The sequence below is a fragment of the Lissotriton helveticus genome, chromosome 6, assembly GCF_964261635.1.
Source record: "Lissotriton helveticus chromosome 6, aLisHel1.1, whole genome shotgun sequence".
Lineage (NCBI taxonomy): Eukaryota > Metazoa > Chordata > Amphibia > Caudata > Salamandridae > Lissotriton > Lissotriton helveticus.
Window position 1 is genome coordinate 396,164,260 of NC_136067.1, and position 23,936 is coordinate 396,188,195.

Below are 23,936 nucleotides of genomic sequence, written 5' to 3' on the forward strand. Positions count from 1 at the left end.
ATGAACCACCATATGTACCATCAAACTATTTTGCATTTCCTAAATAGCAAATTTTAAGGAATAAATAGCAATTCTTTACTATTCCTAATTTGCAATGAGCAAATTGCTAATTGCAAATTACCCATTCATTTCCATGGGCTAGGAGGCTCATAGGAATGAAGGTTGCAATTTGCGATTAGCAATTAGCTCATCACAAAATAGGAATTTTTTCAAGCGTGCAGGGGTATCTCAAGAACACCCTGCTGCACCCCTGAAAAATAAATTTGGGGGCATATGGCACACCTACATGCCCTAAGGGCATGTATGGGCGTCATATGGGACCTTTTGTTTTTTGGAAAAAAATGCTTTTTGAAAAGAATTCGCAAATTACCACAAACTAGAAGTTGGTGGTAGTTTCCAAATCCTTAATATCATTTTTTACATATTTTTTGTTTGATACTTTGCATTTAAGGAATCGCACATTTTGAATTAAGGACATTTTAAGTCATTTCCACATGTGCAGTGTTTTCAAATTATGATTTGAAAATCGTTTTTGGGGAAAAGTAATGGTTTGCAAATTTATGACAAGGACATAATGGTGTATGCTTCTCTATAAGGCATTTCAGTGTCTCTGATGTCATTTTTCCCATATTACATTATAAGACCTTTCCCCATGGAGCACATTCCTTGTAAATATGCTCCCACCTGTGCATGGCAAATTTAGATTTTGACTGTTTGAGTCACATAGCCATGTTAAAAGTGACCCAAAAAAATTGCAAACGTTTTAAAAAAACACATTCATGTGTCTTAAGGACATTTTAAGTCATTTCCCCATGGACAATGTTTTCTAAGTGGCGCAAAAGAGGCATACACCTATCATAAATCTGTCCCTAGCATTTTAAATGAGTAATTCAGGATAACAATAAGATGTGGCCTATCCAGAGGTTTGTTTAAAGTGAGGCCTACTCAGGATTGCAGATTAAAGTTACGCTTGATGAAGAATACAGAGGAGATAATACATGTAAAGCTCTACCAATGAAGTAAGTGATTTCTACTTCATTGCGCCAGTCATCATAAATGTATGCCTAAGCTTCTTATCTTGTTAGACATCAACCACCATATGTATCATATAACTATATTGCATTTCCAAAAAAGCAAATTTTAAGGAATAAATAGCGATTCTTTACCATTCCAAATTTGCGATGAGAAAATTGCTAATTGCAAATTACCCATTCATTTCCATGGGCTAGGAGGCTCATATAAATGAAGGTGCAATTTGCGATTAACAATGTGCTCATCACAAATTAGGAATTTTTCCAAAGCTGCAGGGGTGTCTCAATAACACCCTGCTGCACCCCTGAAAAAGAAATTTGGGGGCATATGGCGCACATAAATTTTAACAACATTCCTTTACCTCAAAAACGATTTTCAAATCATAATTTCAAAACACTACACATGGGAAAATTACTTAAAATGTCCTTAAGACACATAAAAGCGTTTTTTGATTGCCTTTCCTGCATGGTTGGGTCACTTTTAACATGGCTATGTAACACAAACATTCAAAATCTAAATTTTCCATGCACATGTGGGAGCATATTTACAAGCAATTTGCGCCACAGAGAAAGGTCTTACACTAAAATGAGAAAAATAACATCAGGGACAGTCAATTGCCTTATAAAGAAGCATACACCATTATGTCCTTGTCATGAATTTAAAAACAATTCCTTTACCCCAAAAACGATTTTCAAATCATAATTTCAAAACACTGCACATGGGAAAATGACTTAAAATGTCATTAAGACACATGAAAGCGTTTTTTGATTGCCTTTCCAGCATGGTTGGGTCACTTTTAACATGGCTATGTAACACAAACATTTAAAATGTAAATTTACCATGCACAGGTGGGAGCATATTTACAAGCAATTTGCGCCACAGAGAAAAGTCTTACATTAAAATGGGAAAAATAACATCAGGGACAGTCAATTGCCTTATAAAGAAGCATACACCATTATGTCCTTGTCATAAATTTAAAAACAATTCCTTTACCTCAAAAACGATTTTCCATTCATAATTTCAAAACACTGCACATGGGAAAATTACTTAAAATGTCCTTAAGACACATAAAAGCGTTTTTTGATTGCCTTTCCTGCATGGTTGGGTCACTTTTAACATGGCTATGTAACACAAACATTCAAAATCTAAATTTTCCATGCACAGGTGGGAGCATATTTACAAGCAATTTGCGCCACATAATTCATAATTTTCTCCTTAAAGCACACTATTCTCTATCTAAATTAAAGAAATATTTTCTCACCTTAGCAAATACTTTGAGTTTGAAAACAGTCTCAGAAACACACCAATTTGTCTTCAGCAGAGCAAAAGGTATGCACTCCAGAGTCTGCAGCTATCAAAAGCACAGAAATGCTGTAATTCTTCACACATATTTCTCATGTCACCCAATCAAAACTCTTCCCTCACTTTTTTTTGAAATGAAAACCCTTCCCCCCTCTGCCCTTTCTGTCTTTTCTGCATGGCAACCACCTCTTGGAAGACTTCTGGTGTTTGCAAGTTCACACAACTTTGTTGCAATTGAACTCTGAACTCTCAGTGCACCTGCATATCCAGTGCATTCTTTCATTTAATGATTTTTTATTGACCATTCAAAATACATCTTTCAAAGAACACATCCGTGCACCCTAACTTTCTGTTTTCAGCAATCAAAATCCACCAATCACTGTTACTGCTTCATGAACACAGAAACTCCACAGTTTTTTTCATTTTAAACTCTCATTTTTTCAACTGCCATTTCATTGCCACACTTCATCTGACTGCAGGAGAACCTTCTCTCACCATGTTTTCTGTCTGGATTGTTGGACATAGTTATATTCACTGGGCTCAAAGGTACGTTGAAAACAGGAAATTACCTAACCTCAATTTACAAGATGTGGAAATTAAGTGGTTTGGCCACAGAGGATTAAAATGTCACCAATTGATACCATTGGTGAAAACCTTTATGCATTTGCCCAAACCTGACCTGTTAATTGTGCACTGTGGAGGTAATGACTTGGGCACTTTGACTGGTGTAGGTCTGGAAATGCTTTTAAAGGACACCTTTGAGCAATTAATGGCACTTTTTCCTCAGACTGCCTTGGTATATTCAAATATATGCCAAAGACAGAAATGGAGGTGGTCAAACGAATTTTGTCCACAAATTGAGAAGTCGAGGAAGCATGTAAACAAATCTGTTTCAGCTTACATGAGAGACCATGGAATGGGCTCCCTGTACAACAATAACTTGCGTTACTACATGCAAGATATCTACAGAGGAGATGGAGTTCACTTCTCAGATGAGGGCAACAGAGTTTTCACTCTGAATTTAAGAATGTGCATTGGTACCTACTTATAAGTACCTAAATGTACCATAAACCCAAAAGCTCTTCTCAGAGCTACCCTACATCTGATCACTCACAATTATTATTTTACTCTAAAATTTTTCACTAATTTCCAACAAAGTACGCTCCCTGGGGCGCTACCCGGTACGCGAACCGGGAGCTAACCTCGCGAATTTTTTTAAAAAAATGTTTTTTTTTCGCACATATAATCCTCCTCAGCCACCCTCAGAAAACCTAGGGGGTCAAGATAACTCTACCGTGCCCCCTTCTACCCATTCTGAACATTATTTGCCCTCCATCTTGTATCTTAATTCGACCGAAACACAAAATGGTGGACTCCCGTTACGCTTAAGGTTCGCGAACCGGGGCGCTCAACGGTTCGCCTACCGGGTCGCTCCCTGGGAAGCGCACCATCAAAAAAGGTGGGAAAGTAGTTCACAGAAAAGCCACTGGAGACAATTTCACCAAATATAGATTAGCTCATACTACATACCAATCCCTACCATTTTCACAAATTTGATTGGAATTCCATTTAGTCATTTAGCCTGTAGACCTCTCTAAATACCCTGAGGTAAATTACTTCACAAAACACATCTGAAGTGTTGGAATTGACAACCAATGAAAATGTTACTTTCATTTTCTATTTTTTTTACCTGACATTTCATTGGTTATATACCTGAATATATATAAAGGAAGAGAAGAAAACACAGCCATTTTGACTACTACTTCTTGCTGTACATTTCAATAGTATTTTCACTAATTCCTTCAACTTCTTTCTAAAGGTAAGTTTTTATTTTTAAAACTGAAGTATATTGTGCACTATAAGTTAATATGGTAAACTTTTTCTGATAGATATATACTATCACTCTGTAGTAGTTATAGATTTAGAGAGACTTCTCTGTTATAGTTATGGATGGAGTTAGGCTTCTCTTGTATAATTATGAATTTACTTACGTTAAATCACATACACATTTTTATATTCCTACTTCCACTCTGATACTATACACTGCCCAAAGATAAATTCACTGATAAAAAATGCCTATCTAAAATTATTCCCAACATTGCCCTATCTCTACTAATATATATTTTTTTAATTCAAATTTCAGGCAAAATGGAAGGCGAAAACCAAGTTTCTTTTGAAATGGACCTGCAAGAGAGCAGCCAAGAATTGATTGATACAATTGATCAAATTGACATTGAATTTTTCGATGAAACTTGGGACAATGAACTACTGCAATGTGTACAAGCAGTAGATAACCTCCTTGCAAATGAGGACATTTTACACCCTCAGAGACTACAATGTATATTCCATGATAATTATGAAATTTCTGACAATGAAATGTTAGAAAGTTTAATAAATTATGAAACACAATCACATTAAAAAAAATGCTTAAAAAATAAAAAAAATAAAAAATAATCAACAAAAACAACAATCAATTAACATACAGCATTTGAAAAGTCTATCATTCATTTTTCATTGCAGTACGCTGCCCAGAACGCTTCCCGGTTCGCGGACCGGGCGCTCCCCACGCAAAAAAAAAATAATAATTTTTTTAGTTTTTTTTGCCCCGCGGGGCCCTTTTAAAACCTCCACATTAAACCTAGGGGGTCAGGGAGGATCTAGTATGCCCCCTTATGGTCATTTTCGCCTTTGTTTTGGCCTCCTCTTGTCTCTCAATCCTACCGAGAGACAAGATGGCGGCCGCTCCGGACTGTTTAGAATGTTGACAGACACCGGAGAGCCAATCAGCTTAGCTACGCGAAGTTCCGGTACGCTTAAGGTCCGCGGACCGGAGCGCTGCCCAGAGCGCGCTTACAGATATATATCTTTTTTTAAACGTTAATTTCTCAAAATCCACTGGAGCACATATATTGAGACCTAGAAATTTCCAAGGGCTGCTCAGAAACAAAATGTTCCATTTTCCAGAAAATTTCAGCCAATTCTGTCCACAAACGCCAAAGTTATTAGACATAGAATTTTCAAAAATCCCATAGGGAAAAAATCCTAACTATATATACCTACTGGCGACCGCCAGTAGGTAATATATATATATATACTTTTAGCCCGAACGGCTGAATGGATTTGCACGAAACTTGGCAAAATTGTAGGGACTGGTAGCCCGATGTGCCTTTTGTAGGTCTCAATATATGTGCTCCAGTGGATTTTGAGAAATTAACGTTTAAAAAAAGATATATATCTGTAACAGCGGACCGGGCAGCGTCCCAGGACGCGTACTTTTTGCGCAACGGAGCTTTGTGAAGCGAAGCTGATTGGTTCTCTGGCGTCTGTCAACATTCCAAAAAGTCTGTAGCGGCCGCCATCTTGTCTCTCGGTAGGATCGAGAGACAAGAGGAGGCCAAAACAAAGGGGGAAATAACCATAAGGGGGCATAGTAGATCCTCGCTGACCCCCTAGGTTTGATGTGGAGGTTTTAAAAGGGCCCCGCGGGGCAAAAAAAATAATAATAATAATAATCGAACGGCTGAATGGATTTGCACGAAACTTGGCAAAATATTAGGGACTGGTAGCCCGATGTGCCTTTGCTAGGTCTCAATATATGTGCTCCAGTGGATTTTGAGAAATTAACGTTCAAAAAAAGATATATATCTGTAACAGCGCTCCGCTTCGCGTAACGGAGGTTTGCGAAGCTGATTGGTCATTCTGTCACTGGGCTATAGTTGGGCTACATCTGGCTGATATTTGGGCTACATTTGTTTTTTTGTGTGTCTGGCGGCCATCTTTGGGCTACATTGGGCTACATTGGGCTTCATTGGGCTACATTGGGCTACATTTGGGCTCCAACATATATATAGGCCAATGTAGCCCAATATATATTTTTCAAAGTTAATTTTCGTACAAACCACTGGAGCATATATCTTGAGACATAGCAAAGGCACATCGGGCTACCAGTCCCTACAATTTTGCCAAGTTTCGTGGAAATCCATTCAGCCGTTCGAGCTAAAAGTGAGTCCAACCGCCCTATGGAAATGAAGGAAATGAATGGGTAATTTGTAATTAGCAAATAGCTAATCGCAAACTAGGAATGGTAAAGAATCGCTATTTATTCCTTAAAGTTCGCTATTTAGGAAATGCAAAAAACTTTGATGATACATATGGCGGTTCATCTCTAACAAGATAAGAAGCATAGGGATACATTTATGATGACTGGCGCATCACCAGGGATGTGTTAGTCATTCTGTGCCGCTGTTCCGTCACCTATGGTGTGCTGCATTTACAATGCGGCGCATCATGGGGCAAAAACAGCACAGATGCGTGATGTATCTGTGCCGTAAAGGTGGCGCATTGCTGGAGTTGTATCGCAAGTGTGATGAAGCTCCAGCAAGGGTCGGGGGTGCCCCTGTCGCAGGGTTTCTGTTCTCACACAGAACTGTGGACAGAGGATTGGAACCTCGGCGAATTAGGGTGTCCCAAAACTCACGTTAGTAATCAAAAACCCCTTAGCAAGCTAGGTACAGTGTCACATTGGATATAACAAACTCTCAATGTTTAGACAATCCAGAATATGAACTTATAGTACCTCAGGATACGTGGAACTCATGAACAGTCGGTCGTTATATATTTCTTAGAAACCAGAACATGGAGTTAAGAAGAACACATGTGTATTTGAAATGTTTATTTACTAATGCCGTCTTCTCAGGCGTAGTATCTTAGATAATACAAGTACACATATTATCAGTAGCAAAATTACCAGCATAGTTACTAGTACATAAAAAGCGAATGGTGATAGTATGTTAACATGCTGTAAATGAATAAGAGTTAGCAACACTTATAAGCAGCCGCGGGCCGTGGAGGGAGTTACGGTGAGGCAGGGAGGCGGGGAGGGGGAGAAGCAGGGTGGAGAATACAAGTACACATATTATCAGTAGCAAAATTACCAGCATAGTTACTAGTACATAAAAAGCGAATGGTGACAGTATGTTAACATGCTGTAAATGAATAAGATTTAGCAACACTTATAAGCAGCCGCGGGCCGTGGAGGGAGTTACGGTGGGGCAGGGAGGCGGGGAGGGGGAGGGGCAGGGTAGAGAGGGCTCCACCCTGCTTCTCCCCCTCCCCGCCTCCCTGCCTCACCGTAACTCCCTCCACGGCCCGCGGCTGCTTATATCTCACCCTCCCTAATACACATATTATATTATTTGCTAAGAAGGTCTCTTTGTGTTGGTTTAGGGCGTGCCCATACTTTAGTGTCTTAGATTTGAAGGAATCACATCAGCATACACCAGCTCTCTCTTCATGTGAACCGCATCAACTGTTGTGTATGTGTGTTCGGCAAAGCAATATAAAACCCGCCTCATGCCCAGAATTGGCAGAAGTTGCACTTATGTTATGAGTATGAAGTCGTGGAGATCAGACCTCATAACAATTCTGTATCGTGTTGTTCTTGAAACTTTAGCACTCGCTGTACAGATATAGTTTAACAAGCAAAGCAGATAGTAGAGCAATAACATATTATTCTCATGTAAACCACGATGAACTACTAGGTGGAAAGCTAAAGCAACAACTAAGTGTTGTGTGCAGAAGTTGCAAAAAAGGAAAAATGGCGTTTAAACCGGTAATGAGCCCATGCTAACTTAACACGGTGTAAAGATATCCAGGACCTAGATGACACCTCCCCATGATCCGGAAACGAACTGAATAAGATAATAGAAGTGCCATCTCATGAGAGCAGATTGCAAGTTTATATGTGGACGGTCCGCAAGGTAAAGCATTAAAAACTAGGAACATTTAATGCTAAAGAAAAATAAAACAGCCAAGTACTTTATCGAGTCTTAAGCCAATAGGCAAGGTAAATAATAAAAACTTGACAAATAAGTCAATGAATTGTCAATGAAATGCTAGTACTCAGCATATCAAACATGAAAAAGGTCTATGACATAACTGTGTATGCAAAATAAGCTGCAACAGCCTCCAATAGGAAGTCACCGTCTTCATCCGAAAACAGTTCAGCCATCCAATTTAAAAGCGGAAAAGAACATACGTGCTCTCCCAGCACCGGATCCTCTATCACCATCAGAGGACAGCTCGGTGGGTTTTCAAGAAAGCTCTGTTCCAAGAAAGACTGTGCTGCCGCCAGTAAATTCCAGGGACCAAGTAGTCCATGCATCAATGCCACAGCCATAATCCTTTCGCCAGGACAAACCAACTCGTGAGTAATGATAGGAGTCATCAGCTGATTAAAGTCGACGTCAGGAGAAACCGGTCCGCAGAGACACAAATCAATGGCCCAATCGAAATCACAGGTCAGGCAGTGAAATACAGGCTGGACACAGGTGAAGTAGGAGAATCGAAAAGATAATCCATATGCCGTGCTTAATATCGCCAACGGCATTGTGCCATAATATTCTAGCATGCGATTGCGGAACAGTGTCAGCAGCTGCAGGGTGGGAGGTTGCATAGGAGGGACATCCATATTTAAAAATGTAAAAAAGCACAAGAGCGTCCGCTGGTAATGCAAGTAAAAATGCCAATCCACGAAGCAGAGTGGAGAAAATAGAATGAAAGAAAGCAGGGATGACTCCAAAGATTTTCTCAAATGAAGTCACGAGACCACTGGTAACAACTTTAAAAAAGTGCGCCAGGGCCTTTGTGGAGGATGCGTTAAAGATAGTCCGAACCATCTTGCTAAAATTGAAAGGCAAATCTGAATTGAGAAGGGTCTGCACCTCTGTACGGGTGTTCGCTATGTGAAGCACGAAAGTTTCACGGGCCGAACTCAAGGCCACCTCTCTCTGAGACAAAAGAGCTCTTATTCTTGCCATGCCGTTGAAATCTCTCCCAAGGTTGGTATTTGTGGCCAGATTGAAAACTCCCTATGTTCATGTGTGGGAGGAAATAGAACATTTCTGCAGCAAATAACCCGTTCACTTACTGTTACCATAAAAGGAATACTTTTAATTAACTCAGAACAATCTTCATTATTGAGCATCAAATAACTACCATTTTCCAACAACTTGAACGTGGGGATGATAGCAGGAACTGGCGTGCCTTGCAACACGCAAGCCATATTTGGTCGGTGTTTGTTGCATGAACCGTGTAACTGTATGTGCCTACACATTAGTGAATGATCTGGCGTCTCAGTGCATTCCTCTCCATTCAGATAAACTTCTTGATCATCTTTGAAACATCTGTATGTGTATGGAAGCGACCAGACCTCATGAAGAAAAGCACTACCTAAAGGTTCATAACGACCTATTGGTATATATTTCATACAATTTGAAAACTTATATAAAGCAAAAGGCAGCGTTATTAAACCGTGGATAAGGCACGTTGTCAAAAAACCCGCAATCCTCTGCTGATGATGTCACTGAGCATGTCATGAATGATGTAATATGTGACATCATCAGCAGTGGATTACGGGTAATAGTATCTCTAGTTTACTCCCCTATAGCTGTCTTTCTTTTAACATAAGTCTCTGTTTCCTTCCCTTATACTTACTGTTTTTGGTTCGCTTCCGGTTCGCGTACCGGCGAGCGAACTGGGAAGCGAACTAAGAGAAATAGAGGTTGGCACAGTTCCAAATATTGTACCAATTTTTTAATAACGGGGAGGTAGTTCTGAAAAGAACTTTTTTTTTTATTGTTTTTGTTGTTTTATATTTTTTTTATTATTTTTCAGAACATTTTTTTACTTTTTTTGAATTTTTCTGAACAGTTTTATATTTTTTGGGGTTTTTCTTGGAGGGGGCAATGAAAACGATTCATTGTAAAGGGCTCAACAGGAGCAACAAAACAAAAAAAAAGTATTTATTATTTTGGGCGTTTCGTACAAACTTGCATATGATAGTCAATAGCTCTGTTGATCAGAGTGATGCTTCTTTCTCCGTAGCAAATGAATCCATCGCAAAATACGCAGATGTGTTTTACTTCACCAAATCTCATTTGTATATTTGGCACCATCTCCCTGCCCTCTGGTCCCGTTACTTCCGGTACAACAGATCTTCTGGCCATAATAGGGAGATTATCTAGGTCGTTCCGAAACTGTGCAGCACTGTAGTTGTTAGGATGCCACCTAGTCATATGGCGATGCATTGTGTAGTTTCCGAAACTGTATTTTTTCTCGGTTCCTCTGGACAGTCTATCTTGACATATAAGGCAAGTTACGTATCTTGCATTTACTTTTTTCTGACCTTTGGGAATTTTAAAAAATTGCCAAATGAAGTTTTCTTTCCGGTGAGACGTCCTGGGTTCCTCAGGCAAAAACTGCCTCTCTTCCTGCTCTTCCTCGTCTTCCTCTTCTTCCTCTTCTTGCTGAATTATAACTTGAGCAGGTGGTCCACTCTTCCTTGGATGTGGTGGAGGTGGTGGGGAAGCACCAGCTGAAGCTACTAAAGAAGCCATTGCTCTGTGGAAAAGTAAATTTTGCCATGTTCTGTGTCCCTACGCCCCATCCATCATACGTTATGTATGCATGATCAATATGCATATGTTATTCCCCATTCTGATTAAAGACGCAATTACAGTTGTGTCCACCTCTGGTATGCTAGTTTCCAGTCCTCGTGAATACTACGAATATCAGGCCTATGTAAGTGATGTTGCCACGTTTCTCAGTGTGCACGTTATTCCATTATAAAGTCCCCGTTTCTAGGCCTCAAAAGGGCCCGGACCACAGATTCAGCTCCTGTCTCCTGAAAGCCTCGCTGAGGAGCGATACAGCCCCCACCTGTATCCTCGACCTTTCACTTACTTCCTGCCTAGCAGTGCCCGGTGCACCCCGGCTCTGCCTCTCAGTCTGTCAAAAGTATGTTATAGTTCCTGCTATCAGTTCAGTCCTCCTCCTTTGCATTCCTAAGCTACTGAACTGCATCAATAGTTCCCGTCATTGTCTAGCCTTCTCGTCTCCATGTTAGAGAAATACTGTATTTAATGGTTATTTTATATTCATCACGCACTACATGTAGAATAATGCATGGTCCAGTCTTAGAATCAAGTTAGCTTTTCCCCTCATGACTTCTAGTTTATATCAACATGTTCCCTAAACATTAGATACCAGACAGGATTAGGTACATGTCGCTCCGACCCTCCAGACTTTAGTCTCTGCTCCTAGCACAGAGTTCGCAGCCCCCAGCTTCTCCTAGTAACACGTCATTGCTAGTTTTCGCGCACCATTAGGTTAGAGGTCCCGGCTCCTAAGGTAGCCCCCTCCTATGTGTCCGCCTATTCATGACATATTCTGTTACGTTCGCATCACATGTCTATGTATACTCCCCGTTACACCCACTTTTACTGTTATCTCTCGCGACTGTTACACGTCACGCCTTCTACTCCACCCACTGTTACGCCTACTGCAATGTAATGCTATGTGTTTGCGCTATGTATATATGCCTGTATCTTGTTATTGAATACTAGCGCGCTCATCCCAGACCTAGCCCCAGCAGCTGCTGGGCATCTTTTTCCCCTACTGGGTCCCAGTTGTCCTGCTGGGCCCTGTCATTCTGCTCATTCTATGCAGGTTGTCCTGATCCTGTCCTTATGCTGTAATAAACCTGCACAACTCCTACTACCTCGAATCTTGACTCTTATTTATTGAGCTATCTGTTATTCATTTAAGCATTCAAAAAATAGGGTATTATTTATTTATTTACCACATAATGGCGCCCGAACAGGGACTTGCCCTTTCCCCACGCGTCGGTGAAGCCACGCCGACCCCCTGACCCTCTGCAGTCGTGACGGAACTCTTCTGGCCAAGTGCAGATATTTCTGCTTCAAGTATCCCTCAGGCCCACGGAGGAGACGGAGGAGGCGGTCCAGCATCCGAACGAGACGGTGGAGGAACGCGGCGAGTCCCGACCAGAGCCCAAGCCGAGAGTCCAAGGTCCGAGGTATCCGGAGGTCCACCCGTAACTGAAGTCCGAAGTCCGAAGTTCGTCGTCGTAGTCCAGTCCCGAGGCCTTCCGTTTCCGTGCTGCCCGGTGAGTACCATTGCTGGGGTAGTGTCTCGACAGGGTCAGTCTAAATTGACTCTGGTCTGTGGGTTGGTGGTACCCAAGCCCGCAAACGAAGTGTTCACCTAGGTGGATACGGGTCTTGATGCGTTCCTTTATGGGACCGGTATGTTCCGTACTGTTACAGCAGGGCATCCAGTAACTCTAGTCTGTTCCGTTCTCGAGAATTCTGTTCTGTTTTTGTTTTCAGTATTTTCAGGTAGTATTCTGTTCGAATTGTTATGTTATGATATTGTTTAATGTATTCCTAATGTCGTGGTATGCCTGAATTGTTTTCCCAATTGTTATTGTTTTTCGTGTATTGTATTGTGTTCCGATTCAAGTTTAGAATGCCGCTCTTTTCCAAGTTACGTCAGTTAAAAACTAGAAAGGGTCTGCTAGAAGCAGCCGTTCCTGTTCCGCCTAGGGACAGTCCAGGTCACTTTATGTATCAGAAACATGGCATAAGTGCCATATTGTATTTGGATTTATGGGTAGAGTATACCAAACAGTTAGAAGAAAAGTATAGATGGCCCGTATCGGGTACATGGGATGCCGAATGTATCATGCGAGTAGAAGAAGTATTATGGAAAAAGAAAGCCAGACAGTCACAGAAAGATGCCATCGAGTTATGGCGTAAGGAAGCGCATAGAAGAACGGAAAAGGAAGTCCGAAAGTCAGAGTTATGTAGAGAATCCCAAGAACGAGCCCAAGAAAGAGAATTGATCGAGATAGGTGAACAAGTCAAAACCGAACAGTCAGACAGACAGAGGCATGCCCTTATTAAGGGTATGTATCCTCTCCTTGCCGAGGGTTTGCCAAAAGTGACCCCAGAGGCATCCAGTAATTTCCCGCTACCATTAGTTCCGACCAAGCTACGTCACAAACCGACCGCAGCTGATATTTTCATTTCGTCCTATTTGGATGACACAGTCCCAGAATATGCAAATCCTGTTCGCGCTCCACCTGTCCCTGTAAACCAGGCACTTCCCGCTCTTCCAGGCACCGGAGTACCTGTCTCGGTACCCCCGGGTCAGCCCGCCATACAAGTTCAGCCCACGTTACAATTACCGACCCTGCAAGCACGAAGAATGTCAGTCGACGATTCTAGTCTAGGGGCCGCAGGAGGAGGTCCTCCTCAAACCCCGCCGCCACACAAGCGTTTGTCAGCACTTGAATTACATGCTCAAGCATCACAGCGTACTCCCAAGAGTAATAAGTCTGTCGCAGAAATCAGGCAAGCCCTTAACGAATGTGTTTATGATCCAGTTCCAGGCGAAAATACTATGGTTTTATATTCCTTGCGTGTAAGAAGGGTGACCGAGTATCTAGTCACCTTGCCGAATATGAAAGAAGATCTAGACAGAATATATCGTTTCATCCGTACAGGGGATGATCCAGAAAGTATTGGCGAGATTATGTCCCAAAGGAAAGCCGAGATTCAGCTCATGATATTAAAGTTCCTGATCAATTGCCTAATAAGAGAACAAGATTACCAGTCTAAAGATCCCGCCGACATGAGAATCCTAACAAGGTGGAGTGATAATATAGCCGAGGGTAAGCACAAGACCATTAGTGCTATGGAAAGTATGTACAAGAAAATTCGTAAAGAAATAATAAAGTTACACGAACAGCGTAAAGCAGCACAAGTAAGCGAGAAAGAAAGTGCCTCTGATCCTGAGGAAGAAGACGAGACTCCCGTCCGAATAGCGTATGTAGGCAAATCTAGATTTCCAGATCGCCATTTACGTCCAGAACCTAAGTCCATTTTTCATCATCCAGAACGAGAGCCTTGCTCTCTAGAACAAGTATTTCAAGCTACCGATCACATTCTGAAATCACGAGTCGGTTATAGCGAATTAAGTACTATGCATGAACAAGAACTAGCCCGATCAGCAGTCCGATGGATTACTGATTCTACCACTTTTCCAGACGAAATAGTGGCACAAATGTTTCTGAAACTGCCCCCAGCCGAGCAACGATTGGTGGGTACGTATATGATCCAGCACCTCATTACCCTGTATGAGGGTCAACATTCTGATCCAGGCCCGTTACATGATATCCTGAACGAGTTACTCCAGTATAGATGGAGAGGTCTAGGTACCGATTTAATTAGTGTCATTCTAGAACAGCGCCACAAGTATAGAACGTTCCTGAACCCGCATTTTGTTCATGTCCCACCCCCAGAAAGTAAACCGTTTTACATAGACAGACAGAATCCGTTACGAGAAGTCCACCCAGTCCAAGGGGCGGGTGGCGACATGCAACGAGTGTTTGTATACACTCCGATATCAAAGATGGAACTCCTCGAGATGAAGAAGTTAATTCCCTGTCATGACAAAGATCCAGCAGGGTTCCATAGAGAATTAAAAGACATGCTCCGTATGGGAGAATACACTTACCCAGATATCATTAAAATGTTAAAAGTTCTGCTACCCGCAGGGGTGTATGAAAAGTTAAAGGAAAAAGAATGGGAGGTGGGAGAGAAAAAGATCGATTGGACAGCTCTAGAAGCTGAAGACAAGGCACGAGTACCAGGTACCGGTCTTGGAGATAAATGTAAAGAATTACCAGAATTATTGATTCAAGTTTTACCCCGATTATTGACAACTAGAAAAGAAGACTGGGATGCAATCTCAGCCTGTAAACAGAAACAAGAAGAGGATATTAGTGATTTTTATTCGAGATTCGAGAAATGTTTCAGTATTAACAGTGGTCTCAAGACAAGTAGTGAGTCATACCCTCATCTTTTCGTTACCAAATTAGTCGAGAATTCAGGTCCACAAATTAAAAACCGAGTTTTGAAAGTCGAAAGCACCTGGCAAGCAAATAGTCCGTCCCAGATGCTCCAGATGCTTCAGTATCACCAGAATAGAATCAGAGAAGAGCAAGAACACGAGAGAAAACGTATGAAAGACACGAAAATGAAAGTGCTAGTTGCACAATCTATTCCTCAAGACAGTCAGAAGAGGGGTCCGAATCAAGCCAGTCATCCTGCGGCTCCCGTTAAAGGGAACTGCAATTATTGTAAACAGCCAGGTCATTTTATAAACGAGTGTGCAGTTCTGAAGCATAATATAGCTACCGGTAAGACTAAAGAAAGACCACGTCCGCCGAGACAAGAACAAGTTTCACAGACTCCTCAGTCACAACATGCACCACAGACAGTTACAGTACCGCAGCCTATTGCTGCAACACAGCACGTTACATCGCAGATGTACCAGTATGCACAGTCTGAGTATCCAGAGTACCAGTCATATTCATGAAACAGCCTAGAGAGGGAGGTAGGCTTGCCTCTCATCGAGATACCTGTAGACCAAGAAGGTCCCTATGTTCATAGTCTAGTATTAGGGAAAGACAGAAAATTTCTGATCGATACAGGGGCAAGTAGGACCACAATTAGTCATGCCGAAGTTCCAGGGGCTCCGCTCTCAGGCTCAAGAAATGTTTCCCTTGGATTTTCAGGAAAACCCATAGTTAATGAAATATCTCAGCCAGTTACTCTAGAAGTAGGTCCATTGTCCCGTACTACTGATCTGTTACTTACTAAGTCATGTCCAGAAAATCTGTTAGGTATTAAGACATTGAAAGAATTAGGTGCAATTATTTGTTGTTCCCCAGAGGGAATACGTCTGTTCCTACGTGACTTTAAGGGTCACTATGTATTACGAGATTTTGATTCAAGATTGTCTAATGTTCCGCAGCATTTATGGGCGCAAGGTCCAACTGATGTAGGTTACATGCAAATCACACCCTATCGTGTGACTCTCAAACCAGGTGTAGTGTTACCCCGAATCAGACAGTACAGATTGCCACCTGAGGCTGTAGCAGCCTTATCCAAAATTATTGACGAACTCATGGTTCAAGGAGTAGTTGTAGAAACTGACTCCAATGTATGCAATTCTCCGATCATTCCAGTCATGAAACGTACTGATCCGAATGCACCCCCGGTATATCGCTTAGTGATTGATTTACGAGAGCTTAATAAATGTATAATTCCTCAGTACCCAGTTGTTCCAGACATTTCTTCTCTGTTAACTGCCATTGATTCCGAAGCCATGTTCTTCACTGTTATTGACCTCAAGAATGCATTTTTTAGTGTTCCAATTCATCCAGACAGCCAGTTTCTTTTCGGATTTAGTTTAAATGGAAGGAGCTATATGTTTACACGCGCTCCTCAAGGTTTTACAGAAAGTCCTAGTATTTACAGTCAAGCACTCAAGAGACAACTAGACGACATTCACATGCCAACTGACACTGCCCTGCTCCAGTATGTCGATGATCTACTGATCACAGCCCGTTCTGAACGTGCTTGCGAGCGAGCATCACTTACAGTTCTGTATTTTCTAGCCGAGATGGGGCACAAGGTGTCACCTTCGAAGCTTCAATTCTGTGTCCAGCAAGTGGTATACTTAGGACACTTGCTGTCCAAGAGGGGTAGGCAGTTGACACCCGACCGTATCCAGTTAATAGCGAGTCTTCCCCAGCCCAGAACCCAGAGGGAGGTACGTGCTTTTATCGGCCTTACTTCTTATTGTAGACAATGGATTCCCCAGTATGCATTTCTAGCCAAGCCATTGATACAGTTAACGACACAGGAGGCAGCCGTATCGACTGTCCTCCCTTGGACATCTGAACATACACTTAGTTTCAACGAGTTAAAGAAAGCCCTATGTCAAGCTCCAGTTCTAGCTACACCGAACTACAGTAAGCCTTTCACACTTTTCGTTACAGAACGCGAAGGTACAGCATTATCTGTTCTCACACAAGATCAAGCAGGTCAATACAAGCCCTGTGCTTATTTTTCGAGCACATTAGATCCAGTCGCCCAGGCGTTGCCTGCGTGTCTCAAGTCAGTTGCAGCCACAGCACTAGCTATCAGACAAAGTGATTCCATAGTTTTAGGACATTTCCTGACAGTACAAGTACCACATTCAGTAGAAGTTCTTTTAAACCGAACACAAACTCAGCACTTGACAATTGCACGTTTAACAGGTTATGAATTGACACTGTTCCAGCCACACATAGAAATTAGACGCTGCAACGTCCTGAATCCTGCTACACTGTTACCATCAGTCAGTTCAAATCCAGACACACATGATTGTGTGGAAGTAGTTAACATTACGACAAAGCCAAGACAAGATCTGACAGACATTCCGTTACCAGATCCTGACCTGACACTTTATGTGGATGGTTCATGTATGAGAACTAGTACAGGAGAACTAGTCGCCGCGTATGCAGTGACTACTGACACTGAAGTTATTGAAACACACCGTATTGACACTCTGTCCGCTCAAGCAGCAGAGCTAGTTGCTCTGACACAAGCCTGTATACACGCCAAGAACCTGAAAGTTAATGTTTACACAGATTCACGTTACGCATTCGGAGTTGTACACGACTTCGGAGTGCTCTGGCAAGAAAGAGGTTTTATGACTTCTCATGGAACCAAGATTCAGCATGGTCTCCTTATTCAAGCTCTGTTAGATGCCATACATTTACCGACATCTATTGCTATCATGAAGTGCAAAGCACACACGAAAGTTACAGACATTATTTCCCAAGGTAATGATCTAGCAGACCGCACAGCCAAGCTTACAGCACAGACACCAGACATTCCAGTTAATCAGACACAGACACATACTCCAGATTCAATTACATGCATGACAGTTAAGGACCCTACTCAAGATGTCATAGATATCCAGTTACATGCTACTCCCGATGAAATCAAGAAATGGTCTGTACAAGGAGGGGTCCAGACAAATCAAGGATGGTTAACGAAGGGTAGAGCCACATGGTTTCTCCCCGATTCTATGGTTCAAGTCATTATCAATACCGCACATAGTCCAGCACATTTAGGAGCAAAAGCTATGTTAGACAGTATCCAGAACATTTGGTTCAACAAGCATTTACGAGCTGCAGCCAAGCAGAAAGTCCGTACCTGTATGATATGTTGTCAGTTTAATCCAGGTAAAAGCGTCCCGGTGGAACAAGGTGGTTTCCAGCCCCCTGACCACCCTTTTGAGGTCCTCCAGATGGATTATATTCAAATGGAGCGGTGTCGAGGTTTCAAGTATGTCCTTGTAGTTGTATGCGCCTTGTCCAGATGGACAGAAGCCTATCCAGTCCCAGATTACACAGCCGCGACCACTGCCAAACAGTTGGTTCGTGAATTTTTCCCTAGATACGGACTCCCTAGAGTCGTATATTCTGATAACGGTCAGCCATTCTCATCAGAACTCATGAGACACGTTTCCCTGTTGTTAGGGTACCAGTGGAAGTTTCATTGTGTACGCCATCCAGAAGCAGCTGGACTAGTAGAGAGACATAATCAGACTCTGAAAATCCGTATAGCAAAAGTCTGTAAAGACAAAGGTGTAGACTGGTTAGTAGCTTTGCCAGTCGCTCTGTTCTACATGCGCATGGTCGCACATTCCAGATCAGGTCTGTCCCCGTATGAGGTCGTATTCGGCCGCCCCCCTAACATGTGGGGTACTCCTAGACCCCGAAGTATTACCGATGTTTCATGTAATATGCTGACAGATTACCTAGCTTCCTTGATGTCTGCCCTCAACTCATGTCGTTCACAGGTTGCCGCCGCATTTCCAGACAATACCGAGGTGGCACCGCACGAGATCGTTCCAGGATCGATGGTTCTCGTCCGCAACTTTGACAGAACAAGTCCGCTGGAACCACGTTGGAAGGAACCACGTCAAGTCCTTTTGACCACCCGAACTGCCGTCAAGCTAGAAGGCAGGAAGGGGTGGATTCACCTCTCTCATGTAAAACTTTTCAAAGGACCGAGAACAGACTTTAAAGACATTACCAAGAACATTTCCCCGGACTCGAAGGATTGCCAGAACATTGTTTTAAAGGACTGTCCCGCACCAGACTTTGTTACAACCCCTTCCTTGTTAGAGAAAACTCCGCAACAGGAGTATAAGTTAAAGCTCAGGTCTAATAAGTCAGCCAGTTTGATTGTATAAGTCCTCCCCTAGGTGAAACGGTTAGACTGTTTCTGACATGTATAAAATAGACCCCCATAGTGAGAGAGTTAGTCGCAGTTCACTACAATGCATCGTTTTTCTGAGTTTCATATTATTTCTCAGTCTAATGATTTCCTGCACCAGCTACGCATTTTTTCTGTATTTACCAGTTCCTCATGTAAATATGTCTGCTAATGCTACAGTAGAACACACGTTTAGTGATCTGCCTCCTCACGAATATGCATACCGCCTTGCCATGCGTAATAACACATTCATCCGTATGTTACATTATTCACACCAGACCAGCAATGCCACTAATTGTTGGGTGTGTGGTCGACTCCCCCCTTTCCAGACATCGAAGGGAGTTCTGCCACTCTTTCCTTATCCATTCTCACACAATGGTTCGTGTGGAGCATGGTCCACGTTAACGTCATCTTCAACAGATATGTCTTTTCTTAACAGTACATGTTTTCCAGACAAGCAAGGTTTCCCCCACAGAACAGGTTTAGATTTAGAAAATGAGGTATATAATTTAGGAAATTATTCGTCGAATTTCATGGTCCTGAATGTTCAGTCTGATACTACTCCAGACTTACCTGCTATTTCAGTACTACCAGTTAAAGGCGAATTATGTGTCCGTAGTTATGGTTCTATACATATAGGTCATAGTGAATGTACTACTGTTATCCAGTATAGTGACAGTAGGAAATCTATTTTTAAGGCTTCACGTCATTCTTATTTTGTTTGTGGTCAAACTGCATATGTCCGTCTGCCCCTCGATTGGGAGGGAACCTGTTACATTGCCTTCCTACTGCCTCCTGTTTTTCTAGCCCCACCTGATTATCATAGGAATTCTTTCTTAGTACACACTAGACATCGAAGAGAGTCCCCAATTGTCGATCAAACTGAAACTACTCTAGAACAGTATACAGATTTCAATAAAGGTTTCTTCTTTTTCATAGGACCTGTCCAGAATAGTAAACTGATCCGTAGGCTAACAAGAACCCTTGAAGCTGTAGTAAATGAGACTGCCTCTGCTCTAGGTAACCTAACCGAAGAACAATCTGCTATGAGATTTGTCGTTTTACAGAATCGTCTCGTCCTTGACGTCATACTGGCCGATAGGGGCGGGGCCTGTAGAATTCTCGGATCCAGTTGTTGCATTTTCATTCCAAATAACGCGCCGTCTGTTTATTCAGCTATAACCAGACTCCATAAAATTGCCCATCTGTTACATCAAGATCCAGGCACCTGGACATGGTCCGGTTGGTTCTGGAATGTAATTTCCGCATGGGGATGGAAAGTCCTGTCCTTCCTAAGTATTGCAGTAGCGATCATATTTAGCTGCTGCCTCTGTATACAATGTGGCCCTGCGATTTGCAGCATGTGTGCTACCTCTTGTATTCCTAGTCCCAAGCCCCGTTCTAAATCCCGTTCCAAGACAATTCGAGACGAGCAAATGGTACTGTATGAAATGATAGACGGTATCATGAATATTGATGTTTCCTGATGTAAACGTAGTGACAAGGAGGGAATGTGGAAAAGTAAATTTTGCCATGTTCTGTGTCCCTACGCCCCATCCATCATACGTTATGTATGCATGATCAATATGCATATGTTATTCCCCATTCTGATTAAAGACGCAATTACAGTTGTGTCCACCTCTGGTATGCTAGTTTCCAGTCCTCGTGAATACTACGAATATCAGGCCTATGTAAGTGATGTTGCCACGTTTCTCAGTGTGCACGTTATTCCATTATAAAGTCCCCGTTTCTAGGCCTCAAAAGGGCCCGGACCACAGATTCAGCTCCTGTCTCCTGAAAGCCTCGCTGAGGAGCGATACAGCCCCCACCTGTATCCTCGACCTTTCACTTACTTCCTGCCTAGCAGTGCCCGGTGCACCCCGGCTCTGCCTCTCAGTCTGTCAAAAGTATGTTATAGTTCCTGCTATCAGTTCAGTCCTCCTCCTTTGCATTCCTAAGCTACTGAACTGCATCAATAGTTCCCGTCATTGTCTAGCCTTCTCGTCTCCATGTTAGAGAAATACTGTATTTAATGGTTATTTTATATTCATCACGCACTACATGTAGAATAATGCATGGTCCAGTCTTAGAATCAAGTTAGCTTTTCCCCTCATGACTTCTAGTTTATATCAACATGTTCCCTAAACATTAGATACCAGACAGGATTAGGTACATGTCGCTCCGACCCTCCAGACTTTAGTCTCTGCTCCTAGCACAGAGTTCGCAGCCCCCAGCTTCTCCTAGTAACACGTCATTGCTAGTTTTCGCGCACCATTAGGTTAGAGGTCCCGGCTCCTAAGGTAGCCCCCTCCTATGTGTCCGCCTATTCATGACATATTCTGTTACGTTCGCATCACATGTCTATGTATACTCCCCGTTACACCCACTTTTACTGTTATCTCTCGCGACTGTTACACGTCACGCCTTCTACTCCACCCACTGTTACGCCTACTGCAATGTAATGCTATGTGTTTGCGCTATGTATATATGCCTGTATCTTGTTATTGAATACTAGCGCGCTCATCCCAGACCTAGCCCCAGCAGCTGCTGGGCATCTTTTTCCCCTACTGGGTCCCAGTTGTCCTGCTGGGCCCTGTCATTCTGCTCATTCTATGCAGGTTGTCCTGATCCTGTCCTTATGCTGTAATAAACCTGCACAACTCCTACTACCTCGAATCTTGACTCTTATTTATTGAGCTATCTGTTATTCATTTAAGCATTCAAAAAATAGGGTATTATTTATTTATTTACCACAGCTCAGTGATCACAAAGGGTCTTTCTCTCACAATGATGAAAGTCAGAGTGAGGAAAGAAGGAGGGATTTTCATCATTTGGGAAAAACAAGAGTTCTCAACCAATGAAAAGTGTTCATTTTAGATTATATGACCTAGTCTTACATCATTAGGAAACCAAAAGTGAAATGAACCAATGAAAAGTGTTATTACCAAGTCACATGACCTGCTTTGTTTACGTTAAGCGCTTTGCAGGGCCTCCCGGTTTGCTTCCAGAAACCTGCGCTTTGCGACTCGCTTCGCGTACCAGTTCGCTAACGTAGCACGTCATATGACGTATCACGCGACAACGTGAAACGTCATGCGGACGGGAGGCGTCACGATGTTGTTTTCTAACGCGGCACTTGCGGTAAAGAAACGTTTACCGGCTCGCGGTCTATTTCGCGGCATCAAGGTCAGCTAACGGGAAGCTTCCCGATTCGGGAAGCGGGAACGAAGAAAAAAAAATATTTTAAAAAAAAATTATTCATAAACATATAAAAAATATATTTTTGGATTTAAAGAAGAATACATTTTACAGCTACAGATATTAGCTGTTAAAAAACCAATGAAATTCACTGAAAAAACCATAGGTTATAGACCATATATAGTTAGGAATTAGCATTTACAAAACCTTGAAAATTCACTGAAAAAACCATAGGTTATAGACCATATATAGTTAGGAATTAGCATTTACAAAACCTTATTTTACTCACACAAAACCATTGAAATTCCATATATAGTTAGTTGCACTAACTATATATCGCGCATCCGCAATCCACTGCTGATGATGTCACATAGTACATCATTCATGACATGGTCAGTGACATCACTGATGACATCACTGATGACATCTCAAATGACATCACTGATGACATCTCATTTGACATCAATGACCACATCACTGATGATATCATTCATGTGACAATACAATGCATCTCCTCACATTTTAATATAACCTTTGTTACAACCAGTGTTAAATACAGAGTATAATTTTTGAAACCATTGACACACCAATACTAGTTACTACATACGCACTCACTGATTCCTACGTCTACACACACATTCACTCATTCATCCATACAATCATTCATACATACAATCACTCATCTTTACAACACTATCATATGCACTCATACACCTATACAGACATTTACACTCTGTTGCTCATCCATGGAGTTACTCACACACCTAGTCAGTCATGCAAAGAATCAATCACACCTCCATTTTCTAATCTATACAGTTAAACATAGAGCACCTTACATTTTCAAACATATACTAACACATACTTACTCTCTTATACAATCACTGATACAAGTACACATTGATCTGCACAGAGTCAGACACCTCCCAACCAGCCACACACACACTCAGTCTCCCATACAAATACTTGGCCAACCAATCAATAACCCATATAGCCACTCATATAGCTACTGATCAACACATGCAGCAGCTTGCACAACAACAGACATACTGATGCAAACTTTCACACAGTTTAGTCACTAACCTATGCATTCAGTAGGACGCATTTAATCACTCACTCATACAGTCAACCACGCACCTACTAAAACCTTCATTCAGACACTTATACATCTACTCATTCTTCAATAGGTAAAACATATTTTAACTTTACTGAAACATACAGTCACTGGATGTTGTCATCAGTGATGTCATTTGAGATGTCATCAGTGATGTCATCAGTGATGTCACTGACCATGTCATGAATGATGTAATATGTGACATCATCAGCAGTGGATTGCGGATGCGCGATATATAGTTAGTGCAACTAACTATATATGGAATTTCAATGGTTTTGTGTGAGTAAAATAAGGTTTTGTAAATGCTA